This window comes from Rutilus rutilus (assembly GCF_951802725.1).
Source record: "Rutilus rutilus genome assembly, chromosome: 10".
Lineage (NCBI taxonomy): Eukaryota > Metazoa > Chordata > Actinopteri > Cypriniformes > Leuciscidae > Rutilus > Rutilus rutilus.
In genome coordinates, this window is record NC_140215.1 from 36116644 (window position 1) to 36138000 (window position 21357).

The 21357-nt window shown below is 35.1% G+C and overlaps 1 long non-coding RNA gene across 2 annotated transcripts; it reads right to left on the minus strand.

The window, feature by feature from the left end:
- Nucleotides 1-20252: 20252 nt before the first annotated feature.
- On the minus strand, nucleotides 20253-21074 carry LOC311298898. 2 transcript variants are annotated; one of them, XR_014629014.1, is made up of 4 exons: nucleotides 21024-21074; nucleotides 20829-20937; nucleotides 20652-20725; nucleotides 20253-20575 (listed from the first exon to the last, which is right to left on the minus strand). It is a non-coding gene; the product is annotated as an uncharacterized lncRNA (long non-coding RNA). The 2 variants fall into 2 exon arrangements; XR_014629015.1 differs by having other exon boundaries at nucleotides 20829-21032.
- Between the last annotated feature and the right edge of the window lie 283 nt (nucleotides 21075-21357).

The window sequence follows — 21357 nt, forward strand, 5'->3', positions numbered from 1 at the left end:
TCTTAATTTCAAGATAGTAATAAATAAACATGGACTGTTACCAACATAACCCTAGGATAACTACAAACCTAACTTGAATTGATGGGTAATACTGCAGGTGTTTCTAAAAATAGTCTGCCTACATTCTGAGGAAGTACACAATTAAATCGGAGTTATTACCAACCTAAACAGGTAACAAGTACACAGTAATTTGTTGAGTTGATATTTAAAAGTGGTGTTTTTTTCCCTGGTAGTTTCTCTGTAATTGCATACTAATCACCTTAAGTAATTACACACTAAAATACTTGGTAAATACCTAGTAATTAGTTTGTAGTTTCTCTGCATTTACATACTTGTTACCTGTGGTAATTACCAATAAACAACTATAACTTACCATGTATTTACTAGGTACCTCCCATGGAAAACTTTTACGTTCCCTCGAAAAGATATTTGCATTCCCACACAAAACCTGTTGTGAGCTTGGACAGACACTTCCGGTTTAATGTCCCACTGGCAGTGTTTCAGAGCTCCGTACGTTAACAATGAAGCGTTTCATAGTGTTCGAACTTGGACTCAATTGTAAAGAAATGTGTTCAGTACTTAACTCAAAAATAGTCATTAAAGGTGGTCAAAGTGATCCCGGGAGACGTTACTTCTTTTTGACATTCGAATTGTCAAACAAAACGGAGGCTAGCTAGACCTTCCCTCCTCCTCATCCCGTCTCCTCCCCCCTCCCCTCCCTTCCGACATAAAGGAAAGTCAAAGTAGTCACTACAAACAAAGTTAAGTTTTACTGATACTTCATTCAATGTGTAATGTCGCCAAGTTAGATAAATGCTTTTATATATTGCAGGACAGAATGCAGAAAAAGATAAACATTATCTTAAAATCGTTTCGCCACCTGAGGTTATAACTATAGCTCCCATACAAGGACGCAATAATAGCAAGATAATGTTAGCTTCGCGTTTCCCAGTGAGCATAAACAACGGCGGCGTCGTAAACAAATTTAGTCAAAGTTGTCAATAGCCTATAAATTAACATTCAAATTCATAATAAACAGTGGCTGAAAACAATCATTCACACAAATTGTCGCCCTACTGTGAATTTGCTTGGTCATTTAAAATAGAGATTGATCGCTAGCTGCTAGAAACATACATGTTGTATTCACCAAAGTTAATGCTGACTGCATAGATCTAGCTAATTACATCCTTGTGTTGGTTTGGCAAACATGAACGTCCATTTAGAAAGAAAAATGGATTGACCTGTTCTGCAAAAACAGAGCAACTGAATGTCGGATATGGCGTTATTTTTTAGTCAAATGTCATGAGCGTGTAAGACATGCTCACGAGCACATTATGTTATTTCACACGCGCAAAAATGAACCTTCAGCTGGCATGATAAAAGTACTCGCGCACAAATTCAACAACCGAGAGGTGTACAAGTAGCTGCGAGCGAGCGCCCGGCATATGCTCATAGGTTAACTCTGCTTGTACAGTGGAATCCTGCTCGCGCGCACCGGGCTTCTGCTCGCGGAGTGCTGTTTTGCTCGCGCAGTGGATTTCTGCTCGCTCAGCTGATTTCTGCTCGCTCGAGTCTACATGACTTTTGACAATTTGGGGGCGGAAACCAAGGAGGGCACTGACCCTCTTATGATTGGTCACTTTCATCATGGAAAATCTTGGGAAATCCTAACCCCGCCCACCCTCTGACGCAGCGCGCGTCACTCAGCTCGCTCTGCTACTCCGGCTATCTCTGTGTATATTTTACAACGAAATATGTGATAAAACACCATACTAACTCTTTTTGTTTTCATTTAAAGAAATCTTAAACATGATAGCCACACAAATGTGGTTCAGGCAACGCGTATTGATTATATTCACTGCACATTGCCTATTTATAAATATATAACGTTATATATATATATATATATATATATATATATATATATATATATATATATATATATATATATATATATATATATATATTTTATATATAAAACATATATATATTTTATATATAAAACATATATATACACATATATATATATATATATATATATAAAAAACACAAACCTGCCTCTTTTCGTTTTAAATATAATATAAAAACATTAAACATTTTAATATGGTCCACATATTGTTTATGTTTAATAACATAAACAATATGTGCATTTGTACTAAACAACAGATTTTGCAGTAAACAACATTACAGTTTTTACAATTTTTACATACAATTATTACAATTTAAAATGACAAAACTCAACCCAGTCTCTTTTTGTTAAATTTCAGTTTTTATCAATATTAGTCATTATAAAAGTATAAGTAAAAGGTATAAGAAGCTATACAAATAAAGCTATACATATAAGCTATTTAACTTTACCGTTGTATGGTTAGACTAGAGCGCTGACTTTGTATGTTTGACTGAATTGTTTGCTTTATTTGTATAGCTTCTTATACCTTTACTTATCCACCTTATTCTGCTCTAAACAATGCGCGCTGCCATAACGACGACTCCGGTTGCCTACTTCCGGTTCGTAGCGCTTGACCTGTACTAGCAGCGAGAGAATGAGTTCAAGCTCCTCATGTGCAGTTGTTGGTTGTTTTAACAATTCAAAGAAGATTTCAAACTTTTTAGAAACTGAGTGTTTCGAGCATAAGATAAGAAGGAGATAATGCCCATGTCCGGTTCCGTATCAGATACATTCAATAAAGTAAACGTTTAGAGTGGTTAGCTGCGTTAAAACTAAAGCATAAGAAAAAAAGTCGGAAAACTTTGCCCATTAATTAGATGTGCAAGGCAAGCAGGCAAGTTTTGGGGTTGTTATGGACAAGTAAAAATTACATTATTGTATATTATATGAAATACAATTATAATAAAATTCTAAGTTATGACTACTGTATACTGTACTGTTTTTATTTTTAAAAGGATGTGATGTTGTTGTGAGATTGTCTTTTGTCCATGTTAACAGGACAGATGTGAAAAACATTTTGGCTCGTTTGACTCAGCTCACTGAAAAGAGCCGGTTCTTTTGACTCACGGCTCTTTAGAAAATAAATTCTTATCTCCTTCTTATCTTATGCTCGAAACACTCAGTTTCTAAAAAGTTTGAAATCTTCTTTGAATTGTTAAAACAACCAACAACTGCACATGAGGAGCTTCAGCTTGAACTCATTCTCTCGCTGCTAGTACAGGTCAAGCTACGAACCGGAAGTAGGCAACCAGAGTCGTCGTCATGGCAGCGCGCATTGTTTAGACTGAGCAGAAAAAGGTGGATACTTTTATAATGGCTAATATTGATAAAAACTGAAATTTAACAAAAAGAGACTGGGTTGAGTTTTGTCATTTTAAATTGTAATAATTGTATGTAAAATTTTTAAAACCTGTAATGTTGTTTACTGCAAAATCTGTTGTTTAGTACAAATGCACATATTGCCTGGACCATATTAAAATGTTTAATGTTTTTATATTATATTTAAAACGAAAAGAGGCTGGTTTGTGTTTTATATATATATATTTTTTTATAAATAGGCAATGTGCAGTGAATATAATCAATACGCGTTGCCTGAACCACATTTGTGTGGCTATCATGTTTAAGATTTCTTTAAATGAAAACAAAAAGAGTTAGTATGGTGTTTTATCACATATTTCGTTGTAAAATATACACAGAGATAGCCGGAGTAGCAGAGCGAGCTGAGTGACGCGCGCTGCGTCAGAAGGTGGGCGGGGTTAGGATTTCCCAAGATTTTCCATGATGAAAGTGACCAATCATAAGAGGGTCAGTGCCCTCCTTGGTTTCCGCCCCCAAATTGTCAAAAGTCACGTAGACTCGAGCGAGCAGAAATCAGCTGAGCGAGCAGAAATCCACTGCGCGAGCAAAACAGCACTCCGCGAGCAGAAGCCCGGTGCGCGCGAGCAGGATTCCACTGTACAAGCAGAGTTAACCTATGAGCATATGCCGGGCGCTCGCTCGCAGCTACTTGTACACCTCTCGGTTGTTGAATTTGTGCGCGAGTACTTTTATCATGCCAGCTGAAGGTTCATTTTTGCGCGTGTGAAATAACATAATGTGCTCGTGAGCATGTCTTACACGCTCATGACATTTGACTAAAAAATAACGCCATAGTCGGATTGGAAGCCCTTCTGCCGGCGGAGTTCTCGCCACCTTTCGAAGGTTTTTCCGATGTAAGTTCGGTACTTTGCGCGTTCCTTATCCTTGTCCCTCTTTTTTGCAATTTGTTCATCGGAACGTCGTATCTTTGGTCGTGTGTCGGCCATTATTCAAACTTCCCTCTTCATGCATCCCTCTCCTCCACACCCCCTTCATGTGCACGCGCACTAACCCCCCAAACCCCACCCTCCAATACTTCTTGCCAGTGATTGCCTGGAACACTGTTTGTTGTGTTTCGTGGTACGGGTGAGCCCAGTTTGTTTTTGTTGCTGTTTGTGGAGCCTGTGGTGTCTAGAGAGACCGCGTTTATTTACAGTGTGTTCAGGGGACAGGCAGCTAGCAGATAGTGAGGAGATGTTTGCTGTGTGTGAAAAAAAATGTTTTGGCCTAAAAAACGTGTGACATCATTTAGAGCACCTTTAACTTCAATTTTACACACTGTAGTGTCACCAAATTCAGTTTACACATCAATGGTCTCCCACTGGTCAACAACTTAGTTTGAAAAAATGTGCTTTTGCACTATTACTGAATTTGATGGCATTATTACACTGTATAACTGCATTTCTTTATATTTGAGTCCAAGTTCAAACACTATGAAACGCTCCATTGTTAACGTACGGAGCTCTGAAACATTGCCAGTAGGACATTAAACCGGAAGTGTCTGTCAACAACAGCTCACAACAGGTTTTGGGTGGGAAAATCCCACCACCATGTCCCTTTAGGGGCTTCGTAGTTAAGCAAAGATGCTGGATAAAAAAATAAAGGTAGTGGTAGTTTTGTCATTTGTGATTATTGGTCTTTTATTGGTCCGCGAAAGCGGAGAAAAAGGAGGCCTCGGAGTTTATTTCTTCTGTTTCTGTGCAAAAATGGCTCCGTTATGCCCCTGAATGGCTTGGGGGTATTGCTCGTGGTGGAAACCCCTGAGTTCATTAGAGTTCATCTGAGTATTCTACCAAAACTAGAGTGCATTTGCCCAGCATTTGCCTATTAGAACAGCCCGTTCTCTACCTACTTTCAAGTCTATTAAAAACCTACCTATTTTATTTTGTATATTGATTCTTTTCTTTGGTTGGTTTTATTCATTTATATTCTGTTTTGGTTCTCTTGTTTTGTGGTTACTAGCTATGTTGCTCTTATTTTTGTTTTAATTTTTTAATGCATGCTATATCTTCTTTTAATGTTGTTCTTCTGTAAAGCACTTTGGTCTGTTGTAAATGTGCTACATAAATAAAATTGAACTTGAACTATTTATCAGAGTAATGTTTCATTACCATATTAATTGCAACCCTACATGGTCTCTGTCTGAAAGAAGTCATTTAAAAATTCAAGCATAGTACAAGCATAATAAACTAGCATAGAGTCTTGCTGTACATAAAGCAAGATTGATTTTATATTGTTTCTATGTTGATTCAATGTTAAATAAGTGATTTAATTAAGATTGAAACATTGATTTTATGTCCATCCTGATTGATTTTTCATCGTTGAAAAAACATTATTTCAGGGTGCAAACCTGATGAAAAATCAATGTTAAATTTCAACATTGATTCAATGATCGTTTGGTTACTTAGGCAAGTTGGTTTTATATTCGCGGACTTCCGCGTTCAATAACTCGTGAACTAAACGTTGTTGCTACACAAAACACCTATCACATATAACTACAGATAAAACACCAGAAGCTACAACATAATTCTCCTCAAAACGATCTTTCCTTCGCACTGGACAAAATACATTGATCTCTATGCGCAGGCTGCTAAGAAGGGACCATCTGCAAAATGCAAACCCGAAGGAAAGCTCGCTTTGAGGAAGATTTAAATATTAACAATATTCAGCTCATGAGATATTGAATGCGGAACTCCACGAATATGCGAATATAAAATCAACTTTACCCAAGTTGCAGACGTGGACAGCACCATGAACATAGTCAGCACCATGAACATAGTCAAGTAAAAAATAAAATAAAATAAAATAAATTTGCCAACCAGGGTAAAAATAGTTTCAGGTTTGATATTTGATATTGCTTGATTACCTAGACTGCTTTAGTGTACTTTTGTGTAGGCTACTGTACATACAGTATGCAAATATGTTTTATGTAAAAGTTACAGTAATTCACCAAAGGGATTTTTTTCATGTTCCAAAGGTTGTAGTATGGTCCTACTGACCAGACTGACTTACTACAGGTGGAATTTTGACAATATCTCCTTTACTGTACCAGGGTTTCTGCAGGTTTCAGTAAGTCAAATTTAAGACCTTTTTAAGACATTTTAAAACCATAAAGATTGAAATTTAAGACCTACACGACGCATTATCCAAGTAAGATAGATAGATACTCTAATGATCCCGAGGCCATCCATCCATCCATCCATCCATGATTATCTGATGTGTGTGTGAGAGAGAGGGAGAGGTTGATATTTTTTAATAGAAAATTGTACTTTTGCATATTATACTGTAAAACACAATTATTGTTGATTTTAGTTGATCATAGTTAATCATAACTAGAGGAAATGATGAGATGATTAAAGTGACCAAAATGATCACGGTTATCACAGAATCCTGTTCAAAAAGTTCTAATACTACAGAATGAAGTCAATTCAACAAGTTTTATGTCGAAAAACAGTAAATAACAAATTGATCAAGAAGCATCAATATGCACTTTTTGTTTACGTAAACATTAAAATACCATTAAAAATGGTGGCCAGATTTTAAAAGAGTGTCTTGCAACATGTTATCTACTAACATGTACAAGTTCAAATAAAGCGCGCTTACTGCGCTTTACTCATATTAAATAATGAGAAAGAACCAAATCTCTTACCACAGCTATGCAGACGACACACAGCTCTACTTAGCCCTATCGCCTAACGACTACAGCCCCATTGACTCCCTGTGCCAATGCATTGATGAAGTAAACAGTTGGATGTGTCAAAACTTTCTTCAATTAAACAAAGACAAAACTGAAGTCATTGCGTTTGGAAACAAAGATGAAGTTCTCAAGGTGAACGCATACCTTCACTCTAGGGGTCAAACAACTCAAAATCAAGTCAGGAATCTTGGTGTGACACTAGAGTCAGACCTTAGTTTCAGTAGTCATGTCAAAGCAATAACTAAATCAGCATACTATCATCTGAAAAATATTGCAAGAATTAGATGCTTTGTTTCCAGACAAGACTTAGAGAAACTTGTTCATGCTTTCATCACCAGCAGGGTGGATTATTGTAATGTACTCCTCACTGGACTTCCCAAAAAGACCATAAGACAGTTGCAGCTCATACAGAACGCTGCCGCCAGGATTCTGAGCAGAACCAGAAAATATGAACATATCACACCAGTCCTCAGGTCTTTACACTGGCTCCCAGTTAGATTTAGGATTGATTTTAAAGTATTATTACTGGTATATAAATCATTCAATGGCCTAGGACCTCAATATATTGCAGATATGCTCACTGAATATAAACCCAACAGATCACTCAGATCATTAGGATCATATCAGCTAGAAATACCAAGGGTTCACTCTAAGCATGGCGAGTCAGCTTTTAGCTATTATGCTGGAACCAGCTTCCAGAAGAGATCAGATGTGCTTCTACAGTAATCACATTCAAATCCAGACTCAAAACACTTCTGTTTAGCTATGCATTTACTGAATGAGCACTGTGCTGCTGTTCGTCCGACTGATTGTACTGTACTGTATTTTATTTTTCTAAACTGTTTTAATTATTCTTATTTCTTTTATTATTTTAATTTCTTCTATGTAAAGCACTTTGAATTGCCATTGTGTATGAAATGTGCTATATAAATAAACTTGCCTTGCCTTGCCTTACTGCGCCTACATTTGAACAAACATGAGCGTGCAAAAGACGCTAGCTCATATCAAGCCACGAGCTACTGGTAGCACGCGAGCGACGTGTTGGAGACCCCTGCTAGAGCTCCGCTTTGTAAGCTACAACTCAATACTTTTTTGCTGCTTTGTAATAACTTTCTGCGGCCAGCGTTTCTGGAAATGAACGAGGGAAAACACTTTTTAAGACCTGACTAAATGAAATTTAAGACCTAGGATGAAAATCTGGCCGTTTTTAAGACTTTTTAAGGCCTTAAATTTAAAGTTCAGAATTTTAGACTTTTTAAGACCTCGCGGAAACCCTGTGTACTTACAATAAAAAATTAAGTTTAAGAAAAAATATTTTTTCATGTTCCAAAGGCTGTAGTGCTTTCCTAGTGACCACACTGACTTACTACAGGTGGAATTTTGACAATACGTCCTTTACTGTACGTACAATAAACAAATAAGTTTAAGAAAAAATTACAGTAATTCACCTAAATATTTTTTCATGTTCCAAAGACTGTAGTGCTTTCCTAGTGACCAGACTGACTTACTACAGGTGAAATTTTGACAATACCTCCCTTACTGTACGTACAATAAAAAAATAAGTTTAAGAAAAAAATTACAGTAATTCACCTAAAGTATTTTTTTCCTATTCCAAAGGCTGTAGTGCTTTCCTAGTGACCACACTGACTTACCGGTACTACAGGTGGAATTTTGACAATACCTCCCTTACTGTACATTCAGTATTCAAATATTAATTAAAAAAATTACTGTAATTCCCCTAAAGTATTTTTTCCTGTTTCAAAGGCTGTAGTGCTTTCCTAGTGACGACACTGACTTACTACAGGTGAAATTTTGACAATACCTCCTTTACTGTATGTACAATAAACAAATACGTTTAAGAAAAAATTACTGTAATTCCCCTAAAGTATTTTTTCCTGTTCCAAAGACTGTAGTGCTTTCCTAGTGACCACACTGACTTACTACAGGTAAAATTTTGACAATACCTCCTTTACTGTACAATTATTAAATATATTTATGTAATAAACATATTATTGCATGTGTTTATTACATTATTACATACGTTTAAGTAATAAACTGTAATTCACCTATAGTGTTTTTTAAATATTCCAAAGGTTGTAGTGCTTTTATAGTGATCAGACTGACTTACTACATGTTAAATACTGTCAATACCTACCTTACTGTAAGTATAGTACAAACATATTATTATTAAAAAAGTTACTGTAATTTCTCCTTTTTTCATGTTCCAAAGGTTATAGTATGTTCCCAGTGATCACTCTACTCAATTAACTTTGATAAAGTATTATTAGGTAAAAGTATGTATTAGAACTGCTGTTCCTTGTACAACACAATTCTTTCATTGATTAAAAAAAATGCAGATATTTCAGGTTAATCATATTTTCAACGTTATAAATAAGCAACACCTTTATTGTAATGATTCAAGTTGAGTTTTTGTTATGAAGTCCTGAAGAAGTGGATTCTGGAACACACTGCTGCTTCAATGTGAGTGATTATAATCAAGGTATTAATCAATAGTTTTCCTTCTAAATATCAAATGAGTTGAATGACTTCTCTAGGCTTATGAGATTTTACTTTGTTATAGAAATTATCAGTGTGATTATCGAAAATGTTTTCATGTATTTTCATGTAATGTAATTTCATGTATCCTTTAAATGTCTGTATTTGATATCTGAGGTGTAACGTAAGGGTCTGGCCCATGCCAGGAATGCAGTAACAGTGTTTGCTCATTTAGCCTGGCTTCCAGAGATGAAATATGGACTTCTTTAACAGGTGTCACTACATCCATCTGCTTTTCTAGGCTACCCTGATAGCAATGGTCTCAGGAGTCATTGAAACCTATAGTTGAGAGACCATTTCTTAGTTAAAGTCTTTACTTTACAGTTAGATTTAAAGTATCCTCTCCTTGAGAGAAAGAACATGCTATATTAATGTTTTGAGAAGACTCTCCTCCTCACCAAATCTAATCTTGAAGAAACTGTGTCTGTGTGTGTGTTAGTATTCTTGGTTACAGGTTAAGGAACAAGTGGAAATATAGCTGCAAGCAGCGATACGGGGCCAAGCCCCTGAAGCAGTAGCAAGAGCAGGAAGAGTAAAAACAGCAGAAATTGAAGAAAAAAGAGCTGGTTTAGAAGTATAGGTGAAAATGAACTCAAAATGAACAGAAGTTCAGATGAGAATGAACATAGAATGAACAAGACATACATTAATCCAAGAGGAAGAAAGATTAGTACAACGTTGAATAATAAAGGAATCAACATGACCAGGGCCGGCTCTAGCCCTTTGGTTGCCCTAGGCAAGATTGAGTTTTTGCGCTCCCCCGCGCAATTTTGATGATTATGGCTTACAGCTTATGAAAACCCCAAATTCAAAATCACAGAAAATTAAAATTGATATGAATTGATATGTCATAAGCTGTAAGCCATAACAAAGTCTTGAAATATCTCACTTTGCATGTAATGAGTCTATATAATATATTAGTTTCACCTTATAAGTTGAATAATTGAAATAAATGAACTTTTGCACGATATTCTAATTTTTCGAGTTTCACCTGTAGTCACTCCAACACTTCAACAAGCAAAATATGACTTAAATGATACACTCTAATAAATTGCACATACAAAGATGCTACAAAGAATGTTCATTGATGAACAAACAAAAATGCTCTAATAGTCACTCCAACACTTCAACAAGCAAATTATGACTTGAAGAATCAACTGTAAATTGTTTATACACAAATTCTACAAAGAATGTTCAAGGATATTTACCAAATTGGATTAATTTAAGCAAATTATGACCATTAAACTGGTTTAACTATACCTTCTACAAACAAATGTGCTATTATGGATAATGTATGTACCACTACAAAATTAAAATATTTAAGTTCTTTTAGTTCTATCTCAAATAATACAAATATTAACAGTTGTTTCTGCCATTTCTATTCACCTTCAAAGTAACTATAGCTAGCAAACTATAGCTTAGTGACAGCAATGAAACGTCCAATATTAGGTGATGTAGGCTACAATATAAGTAAATTTATTTCATTGGACACCTTAATAGCTAAGATGAGAAGACTTACTCTATACTGAGCTTTATTTTTTATCTTCTTCCTTTCTCCGTTTTCGTCCCTGTGCACCAGAGGTTTAAATTAGACCGCTTCATTTTCGATCAACGCGCCAGCAGCTGAGCACTTCCCTAACGTAACGTAACGCAACCCTCCCGCCCCCCGCCAATCCAGAAATGGTCGACAAAAATCATAAATTCAATCTAATAATCAGGTTGACAAGTAATTAAACGTGTGGTTGAGGGGGCGCCCTTTGCCCTTTGATCATGTTTAATAAACATGTTTTATTTCACGTTTCGTTCTAATTTTATGATTAATATGGGAAGTAGATAGGGCGACACTAGAGTGCGTCCGCGCCCCCAACACATTTGTCGCCCTAGGCAACCGCCTAGTTCGCCTATAGCAATCGCCGGCCCTGAACATGACAACATTACACACATTTTTTTTTAAATCATCCCATGCGGGGCTCGAACCCATTATCTCTGGGTCAGATACCTGTCACTCATATCATTGCGCCACTGGGAAGTTGCATTTTTGGCAAGATGAAGAAGGTCCAATAGTTCAAGTGAGAAGCAATTCAAAATGAATAATTTTTGTATAAATTTGCTGCATGTTGTATTTATCGAGTTTGTTCAAATATAGACACCATGTCTGGAACAGAAGCAACTTTTCCACCACTTAAGGCCACAATACCTCTTGCGGTCTGGGAATATGCCACACAGGATTCAAACCCACAACCGGAATGGTTCAGGGCTTGTGGCACGTGGTTTAGCAGCTTGCGCCACTTAGTTGTCTTACCAAGCTGCCGAGGAGAGGCTTAAGTGTAAGAATGAGCACACAAAGGCATGTTAACCAGATTAGTTAAGTTAGCTTAATGCTAATGTTAAAAAACATTAGAAAGAATGGCATCAGGTTAGCATGCTTACCAATTAGCATGCTAACCAATTAGCATGCTAAGCTAACTACCATAAGGCAACAAATACAGATCAAATTTGGAGAAAAGTATATCAGGAACGGTAGCAAAAATCAAAAAATTTGTTCAGTCACTTCTGTGTGGCTCGGTCCAAAGATCATCTGAGCCAATTTTTGTAAAAATTTAACAAAATTTGAATGAGTAGCACAAAAAATGTAACACTGTACTTTTCAAAATGGCCACTACTGTAATGGGCAAAGTCTTAATGTAAGATATTGATTGTGATCACCATAAGGAGTGTAATCAGGTGTACTAAGTTTCATTTTACATCTATTTACATTCACATCTAGATCAAAGGGTTCAAAAGCTATAACCCTTTTAATGTTGAATTTTTTTACTTGTGGTGGCGCTATAGAGTTGGTCCTAGAGACTCAAAAATTGGTCCAATTACTATTCATTACAATCACTACAAGTGTGGAAGGTCACGACGTGCCTAAATTCAGGGTCCGAATGTCAGCCGCATAATTGATGGAGATATGCTTCAGTCTATCTATGTGTAGAAAATGTGTGATTATTTATTAGCCAATCAGAATCATTCAACCTGAAGCAATGACAAAGCTTAGACCTTGGTGAAGGGTATAATTGCTGTGATTTTTGTAAATGTAAGGGGAAGCGGCCTACTTTTGATCACTGGAGTAATCACTCCTTGTGATTCTTGAAGCTGACTTCTGCCTGATGAACCTGCAAACTATCTTCAGTAAAATGTCCTTGAATTTATTAGAATTCTGACTCTTGTCTTAAATTGACTGCACTTCTAACTCCTGGTCTTAATAAATCATATCTGGTCCTTGGGTCTTTAACTGTAAGTCCCAAAATACAGATATACAGTGGTAATCCATATTGCAACAAGGACAATAAAGCAGCAGTTTCAGAAGATATTCTTTAATGATGTTCCACTGTTTAAGGTACACAGTGAGCACAACCATTGGGCATCTTTTCCAGGTAGCTTGTCTGGTGATAGTCCAATGCAGCATACACTGGGTACCATCTTTGGCACTGTTCACGTTGGTAAACATGACAAGGATTAATTATGTAACAAACCACTAACAGTTATAGTTATGTGTGTTAACCAATTACATAATGCAATGAATAAATATGAAATAACATGTTCAATTCCTTCAATATTTTTGTTTACCCAAAGTAGTCCTGACTGAAAACATTTGAAAAAATTGTATTCAAACACACACATTTGTTTTACTTAAACTTTTACGTCACTTCACTAAAAGAAAATATAGTAAAGTAAAAAGTACTTGACAAAACAATCAGTTAAAGGGTTTATGATAATATAAGAACAACTTAAACCAAGAGAGGATCAACAACAGCAAAATTTTGAAGAGGTGATATTGAAATATTACTCTAACCACAAGGAATTAATTACAACTTTTATGTATAATCCCAGTGGTATTCCATGAACAATTAGAAAGATAATAGAAATAAAACGCACTATACAGTATCTTGAATGCCTCCATGATCTTGCTGTTCATTATCTGTCAGATTTGCTGCACCAATGCTTACAGGTTCAGTCATTACTGTTAATAATAATGTAGCCCCTATTAACAAACAAAACCCCTTTTAGTGAATTACAGTTATTATATATATTATTATGTAAAACAGTATTATTAGGTATTGTCAAAATTTTACCTGTAGTAAGTCAGTGTGGTCACTAGGAAAGCACTACAGCCTTTGGAACAGGAAAAAATGATTTAGGTGAATTTATTTTTCATAAACATATTTGATAATTCTACGTACAGTAAGGGAGTTATAGTCAAAATTTCAAGTGTAGTAAGTCAGTCTGGTCACTAGGAAAGCACTACAGCCTTTGGATAATAAAAAATCCCTTTGGTGAATTAATGTAATTTGATTCTAAAAATATTTGTGTACTGTATGCAGTGAGGCAGGTTTCCTATCCTATCATTATAATGCACTTGTTATTGTTGCTAAAGGACAATCAATAGCATGAGACCACATAATATGAGAGGTATTTGCTGGTACAGCTGTAGTTGGCTAAAATGTAGTTGTCTGTTTGCACACAATGAAAAAATATTACAACTTTTTAGACGGTCCCTATCTTGGTTACCACACTACATTGGACATTCAGTGGAAATTCGCGAGTTAGTATGCCATTAAAACAATACTTTCCCATTTTGATTGATTGTGGAAAATGTAGTAGTTGATCATCTTTGTTGTCCATATCATGTAGCTGCTTAGAATTTGCAAAAAAAAATAGCTTTATTGCACATATAATTGAAAATGCGAATGTGCGAATATAAAACCAACTTTACCTAAGTCTTTTGGTTAATGCATGACATTGATTCAATGTTGGTCTGCTATCTGGGTACACCATTGAATCACCACATTTCAACATACTAAAATAGACATTTTAACTCACCGATTCCCTTGTGTATTAATGATATTTCTATTTTCTTTCAAGGTTTCACCGGATGACACAACGATGGCCTACTCCATTGGATTTCACCACGACGACGGTCACACGGATCAACAGGATAAAGGTAAGACCTTTCCGAAAACTGCTCAACTTTGCTTCTAAACAAAATATCTACAAAACATACGGGGTTAGTTCCTCGCAAATATATCTCTCAATAAAATCTAATAACAAGATTATGCACAACTTCCAGCTCACGCTTCTCTTCTCGTGTTTTTTTTTCTCCTCGAGCTTTCCTAGGGGGCGGAGTCAGCTTGACCTAATTACACGTTCTCACCTGCGCAGCACAGATCACGAGCTCAAAGGAACCAAGTTTCTGCAATTATTTACATTGCCTTATATTGGAAATAAACCATATCTAAGATGAAATATTTTGTAATTCATCTTTTATCTTATTATTTCCTTTACATTCCTTGGTTATTTAGTCTACTGTATTCATTAAACTGACTCAGACTTGGTTTTGAGCCTGCATGGGTTACAATAATGTAAACATTCTTTATTCATATGAAAATACTAAAATATGAAAATCACACACAAACCATCAACCATTTTATTCGTGTGGTTCTTAGCTTCTTATTTCAAATGTAGAAATGTTTCTTTGATTCGTTCTTCACAGAGCACAGGGAAATGTACAGGGCTGGGTTTCCCGATAACGATGGATCTTAGCACTTACGAGGATTTTCTGCGAGCGACTTTACGAACGTTCGTGTTCATTTCACGTGCGTTTCACAAAAATGCACTTAGCACGATCGTTCGCAGCTGTGCTTTAAGTGCTACTTAAGAGTCGCTGTCCATTCGCGAAGTGCTGAAATATAACCTTATATGGAATCGTATTCTGAACGTTTAACCTAATAATTGTCATATGTTGTGGATTAGCAATCAAGACAAGTCTATATAAAGCACCTAAAGGCGGAGGCACTGACAAAATGGCTAAAAAAAAAAAAATATATATAGCCTACCTTTCAAAAAGATGAAATTAATGTAGGAGATAGAGCGAAACAAAGATGTAATTTTTAACAGATTTAAAGGATTTATTTTATTTATTTTTTTGTTCATTCATTTAATTTTGATTAAAATTATTAGATTCAATTATTTCTATTTTTTTGTTTTGGTTTCTGACCTTTTTAATTATTCAATTTATACATTAATTTAACCAACAACAAAAAAAGAGTAATAAAGTGTACAATAAAGTACAATCAAAACCTTATATTATAATCACATTGCATTTGAATAAAGTTAAAGGTGTAATCTGCCGGTTGTCCTGCAGGTGTCCTCATAAATCTGTCTTCTTACGATGCACTTGGGGATGTACGATTACTCCAGAGCACTCGTAGTTCTACGAAGATTTTCAAGTGCTACTTAAGCTACGATGCTTTTGGGAAACAGACCATAATATTAAGATCAGTCGTACGATCGTTTTTACGATCAACTTAGGCTTACGATGCTTTTGGGAAACGCAGCCCTGGACAGCGTCATGCAAAGCACTAGCGGCGCCAGGATTTTGATTGTATAGGTGGGCCCCCAGAAAACTGGATGGGCCAGTTAAAATAAAAAAAATAAAATGGGTTCCCCTTCATCACAAGGGTTCCCCTTCATCTCCGTTTCAGCGCTTTTCTGCGGACAGTGTGTACCGATCGGCGATCACGCACTGGAAAAGCAAAGTCCGCTCACATGAAATTTAGAGGTGAATAAACGCAATTTAGAGGTGGGTAAACGCTATTTAGAGGTGGGTAAACGCTATTTCCGAATTTTGGGAGGTGCGCAAACGGCGTTTACGTGCGTTTATCCTCCATACATCCCACACAGTGAGGAGTCAGTAGCCTACCTGAATTTAATGCGTAATTAGCATAGGTTTAAAAAAAATTAAACAGGAATTTTTTGTAGCTTTTTTAAATACAATTACAGTTTCATTTAATTTATTGTTTAATAAAATTATAGGCCTATTATTTTTAGTTTATTAACAGCAACAACAGCTGTAAAGATGAAGTTGACGATCGCCATGTCCTTAGTGAACGCGCCTATAGAGAGAAATGCACATCATGGATTACATAATCAGAGAGTAGCCTATTTCTTTTCGTTTTAAATTGTTAAAAAGACATTTCAAGCTTTCTTAAGATATATTTCATGTCTGTGAGGCATATGCTGAGTTTCGTTAAGTTAGGATGAGCACTCCTGTTCACGAGCAATGCAAGTGACCGCGCAGGCGCCTCCATGATTATGTCGTCTGCTATATTTTAAATCCAGGCAATTGGTTGATAAAAATTTTATTAAAATTAAGATACAATTTATACAAAACGAAATTCACTTAAAAAAAAGGCTTTCTACAAAACAAACCTTAATTAAGTGGTCAAAATCATGTCTGACCCGCTCCATGTCTCTCGATTATGCGCATCCTATCTTACTCATAACTTTTCATAATCAACATAAATGAAAAAATAACATTATAATATTTTAACAAATATGAAACTAAATGAGCTTATTTAATGGCTACAACACATATAGTAGGCCTACAGACTCTCTATTTGTACAAATTGCTGCACATTCATTTTATTCTGAATTTTGCACACTAAGTTGAAAGGCATTTGTTTGTGCATGCATGTAAAACATATCTGCAACATTTATCAAGTTCACTGATAATTATGCGTGCATTTAATAATTACTATCTTAATGAATAATGTAACAAGGACGAAGCATGTAAACTGCGTTGTTTGTTTAGAATGGAATGGATCGCAAATAGATCTGAATGAAGAAACGTACAAAACCATAGTAGAAAATGGATGGGCACGGACCTAAAAAATGGTAGCGCCGCGGCTGATGCAAAGTGCAGGATAATGGTTATGCTGACTCACATACAATGATTGACAGCTGTATAGAATTCAAATGAACGTGAGACGAGTCATAAACTTATGCCATTTAGGAAGAGGGGAGACAGAGCTCGCATTTGAAATTTTGCATTTGAAATCATTTCATTTCATTTCATTTCATTTCATTTATTTATTCTCTTTTCATGGTAATGCAACACGAAATGCCACAACAACAATCCACACAAACACAACAAAAATACATTCCATGACAAGAAGAACAGGAGCAGGATGAAGAAAAAAAAATCTTATAAACTCCTACCCCATTCTTATAATAAGAAAGTTACAAATTAGATGGCCTAACCGACATGAAAAAAAAAATGTATAAATAAATAACAACGACAAAAAAAATAAATGAAAAATAACGCAGACCAGATGTAATCTACTTTCATTTTTAACAATTTTCCTTAATTTTTTTTTGTTTGTTTTACTATTAATTCTGCTTACACAACACTAAACGAACAAAAACAACATTAATGCAATAATGACAACTCTGGCATCAAAGACAATGACGAGACCATGATCATTCATATTATAGTTTTAAGAATTTTCACCATCATCTTTATACAAGTTAAGTATCTTCTCTTTATACTTATATTTAAATCGAACTATATTTGAACAACATTTTAAATCATTCTCTAGACAATTCCATCTTTTCACACCAGAAATTGAAACACACATTTGTTTGAGGGTATTTCCAGCAAAAGGTTGTTTAAAATCATTATTTCTTCTACTTGTCTCACTATTTATAGTAAAAAGGGTTTGCAGTCCATGTGGTAACAAGCAATGTTTTGCTTTATGAACAACTAATAAAGTTTGTAAAGAAACCAAGTCCTTCAATTTAAGTAGTCCTGACCTCAGAAACAGTCCTGTAGTATGTTCTCTTGGAGCAACTCCATTAATTATCCTTATTGCCCTTTTTTGCAAAATAAATAAGGGCATTAAATTAGTAAAATATGAATTACCCCATACCTCCAAACAATACATCAAATAGGGCAAAATAAAGGAACAATAAAGGATTCTCATTGCTTTATAATTTAACATAAACTTTACTTTACTCAAAACAGCAATATTTTTACACATTTTATTTCTTACGTAGGCTATATGTGATTTCCATTTAAATTTTTCATCAATGAGTACTCCTAAAAACCTAAATTCTGACACTCTCTCAATAGTTATTCCATTTAGATTCAAACAAACATTATCAGAACATTTTTGATTCGTAAACAACATAAATTTAGTTTTACTTAAATTTAACGACAGTTTATTTTTGTTAAACCATTTCTGAAGTAGGACCAATTCTTGTTCAATAGTTTTGATTAAGATTTTTAAGTTCTTCCCCGATACAAAAAAATTTGTATCGTCCGCAAAAAGAACAAAACATAAAATCTTTGATTCATCACAGAGATCATTAATGTATAAAATAAATAATTTAGGCCCCAACACAGAGCCTTGAGGGACTCCACACTGTATTGTTTCCAACTTAGATTCATGGCCTAAATACTCTACATATTGTTGTCTATTTTCTAAATAACTAATAATCCAATTTAATACTACACCTCTAATTCCATATGTCTGTAATTTAGATATCAATATTCCATGATCGAGAGTGTCAAAGGCCTTTTTAAGGTCAATAAAAACTCCAACTGTGTGATTTTTATTCTCCAATTCTGTAGTAATGTCCTCTGTGATTTTCATCAAAGCCATAGCTGTTGAGCGGGTGCTACGAAACCCAAACTGATTATCGTTTATCAAAGAATGTTTTTCAAGAAAATAATCCAATTTTTTAACAAAAAGCTTCTCCAGAATTTTTGAAAATTGGGAAAGCAAAGATATAGGCCTATAATTTGTAAGACTATGCCTATCACCAGTTTTAAAACAAGGAATAATTTTAGCCACCTTCATTTTATCTGGAAAAAAACCTGTATTAAAAGACAAATTAATTATATATTTTAATGGTCTAATAATGCAACGTAGAGTTTATTTGACAATATACATATCTAAGCCATCACTATCACATGAATTTTTACTTTTTAATTTAGAGACAGTGGAAATAATTTCACTCTCACTAACTTCGTCAAAAAAAATGGATTGCATGACTCTGCTTTCACCTATCCAGCTTTTATTATGTAATGGTATAGTTTTGGCAAGATTTGGACCAACATTAACAAAAAATGAATTAAATTCATCAGCCATTTTTTCACCACATATCTCGACATTCTGTTCATTCATTAAATATAATGGCTGACTATAATTCATTTTACTGCTATAAAATTATACATTTGAAATCATATTTAAACTTTAATTATAAAATAATTAAAATAGCATTACAAATGACTATGCAATCATAATGTGATGTTATGATGCATAAAATGAACAATTGAAGAGGTAGATTTTGACAATGACAACTGAAAATTATATTTTAAATGGGAGGCCTGAAATAAGCATTTATTTAACTTTTTAATAAAGTGTTTATTTCAAATATCTATATCTACAACAAATTGTATGTGCATGTTTAATGGAGTTAACATGGAAAATGTGCCTTGCTTTAGTGGAGACAAACTGACATTTTTAAAACAGAGACATTTAGATGAAAGCAAGCCAATGAGTGGTCCTCTGCTGGTTATAATAGTATTTTTTTCCTTTTCTTATTACTTACTAATGTGTTTCTATAATTCATGTAGTGTAGGAAATATAAGCTGACTACGCCACCTCCTTATTTAAGGCAGGAGGAGCCCTCTAGGGGTCACAAAATACAGATTATGGACAACAAATGTAGTTTGTAAAAAGGTAACAATTTTTATTGTTCCAATAGAACCATCAAATGTTAAAAACTGGTGATAACATTCACAGAAGTTGGAATTAGCTCTCCTCAAGACTGCAAGAGGGTCAGACCTGCTCTTGTGGACCTCCTACCACCTGTAAGAGACAGAAGACACCCCACACATACACCGCAAATAAGTAGTAACCTTTAAGTCACTATTTCAGTGCCAAGCTCCAGTACACACCACACAGCAATGTCACACCACCCAAATCACCTACACCGAAGGAGGTTTAGTGTAGATGCAGGTCCGGCCCTGTACAAAGTCTCTGACCACTGGAACACACAAAAGAGGAGAGCAGTACCAAAGAAAACAAAGCAAATAACAAATAACATTTAAGATCAAAATCAATATCAAATAACAAACCACAATATAAATCTAAAATATACAAGAAACAGTGGCTGGTCTGCCCCTTTAACAATAAAGAAACATACATGTTAATACACATCAATGCAGCCCACAATTTAAAACAACAAAACATAACCTACTTTAGCGAAAGTACAACTGCAACACAGTTACCCAATCTCAGCTCTCAATCCCCAAACATGATTGATAAAAGGTACTATAAAACAAGAGAAAAGATTACCACACCATCAAATACATTTGTATATTAATTGACTCAAACTCATAAATGATCGGTCTTAAAGTGTATATACTGCGTTTACCGTTATTCAGCATTCCAACACGGCCATCAGCCCATTGAAGGTACCGCAGCAATAAATGTTTGTCTGCCTCATTTCCCAGACAGAGAATAAAACCTCTTAAATAATCAGCCTAAAAGAAAATAACAAAGATGGAATTGCACCATCAAGGAGCAGTTGGAAACTTCACGCAAACAACCCAAACAACTAAAAACATACCTATGAAAGGGTACAGAGGCTGCACGTCGAGCACAACAAACACACGCCAGAACTGCAGAAAAACCACCTCCTGTTGCTGTAAGAACCCTTTATGCGATCTTAATGATAGACCTAACCACCTACACCTGAAACTGATTGCTGGCCAGTCTCCTCCCACATTCATATTAAGAAATTATAAAATCACTATTATAACATTTACAATCATATTTTATCAAAATCCATCACTTCATATCTATTGAAATTTGTTGTTTGCTTTGTTTTTGACAGTGTGACTCTGGTTGTGGATAGCAGAGGGTTGTTCCATAAAAGATGCTTAGAAAAGATTAAACTCCAA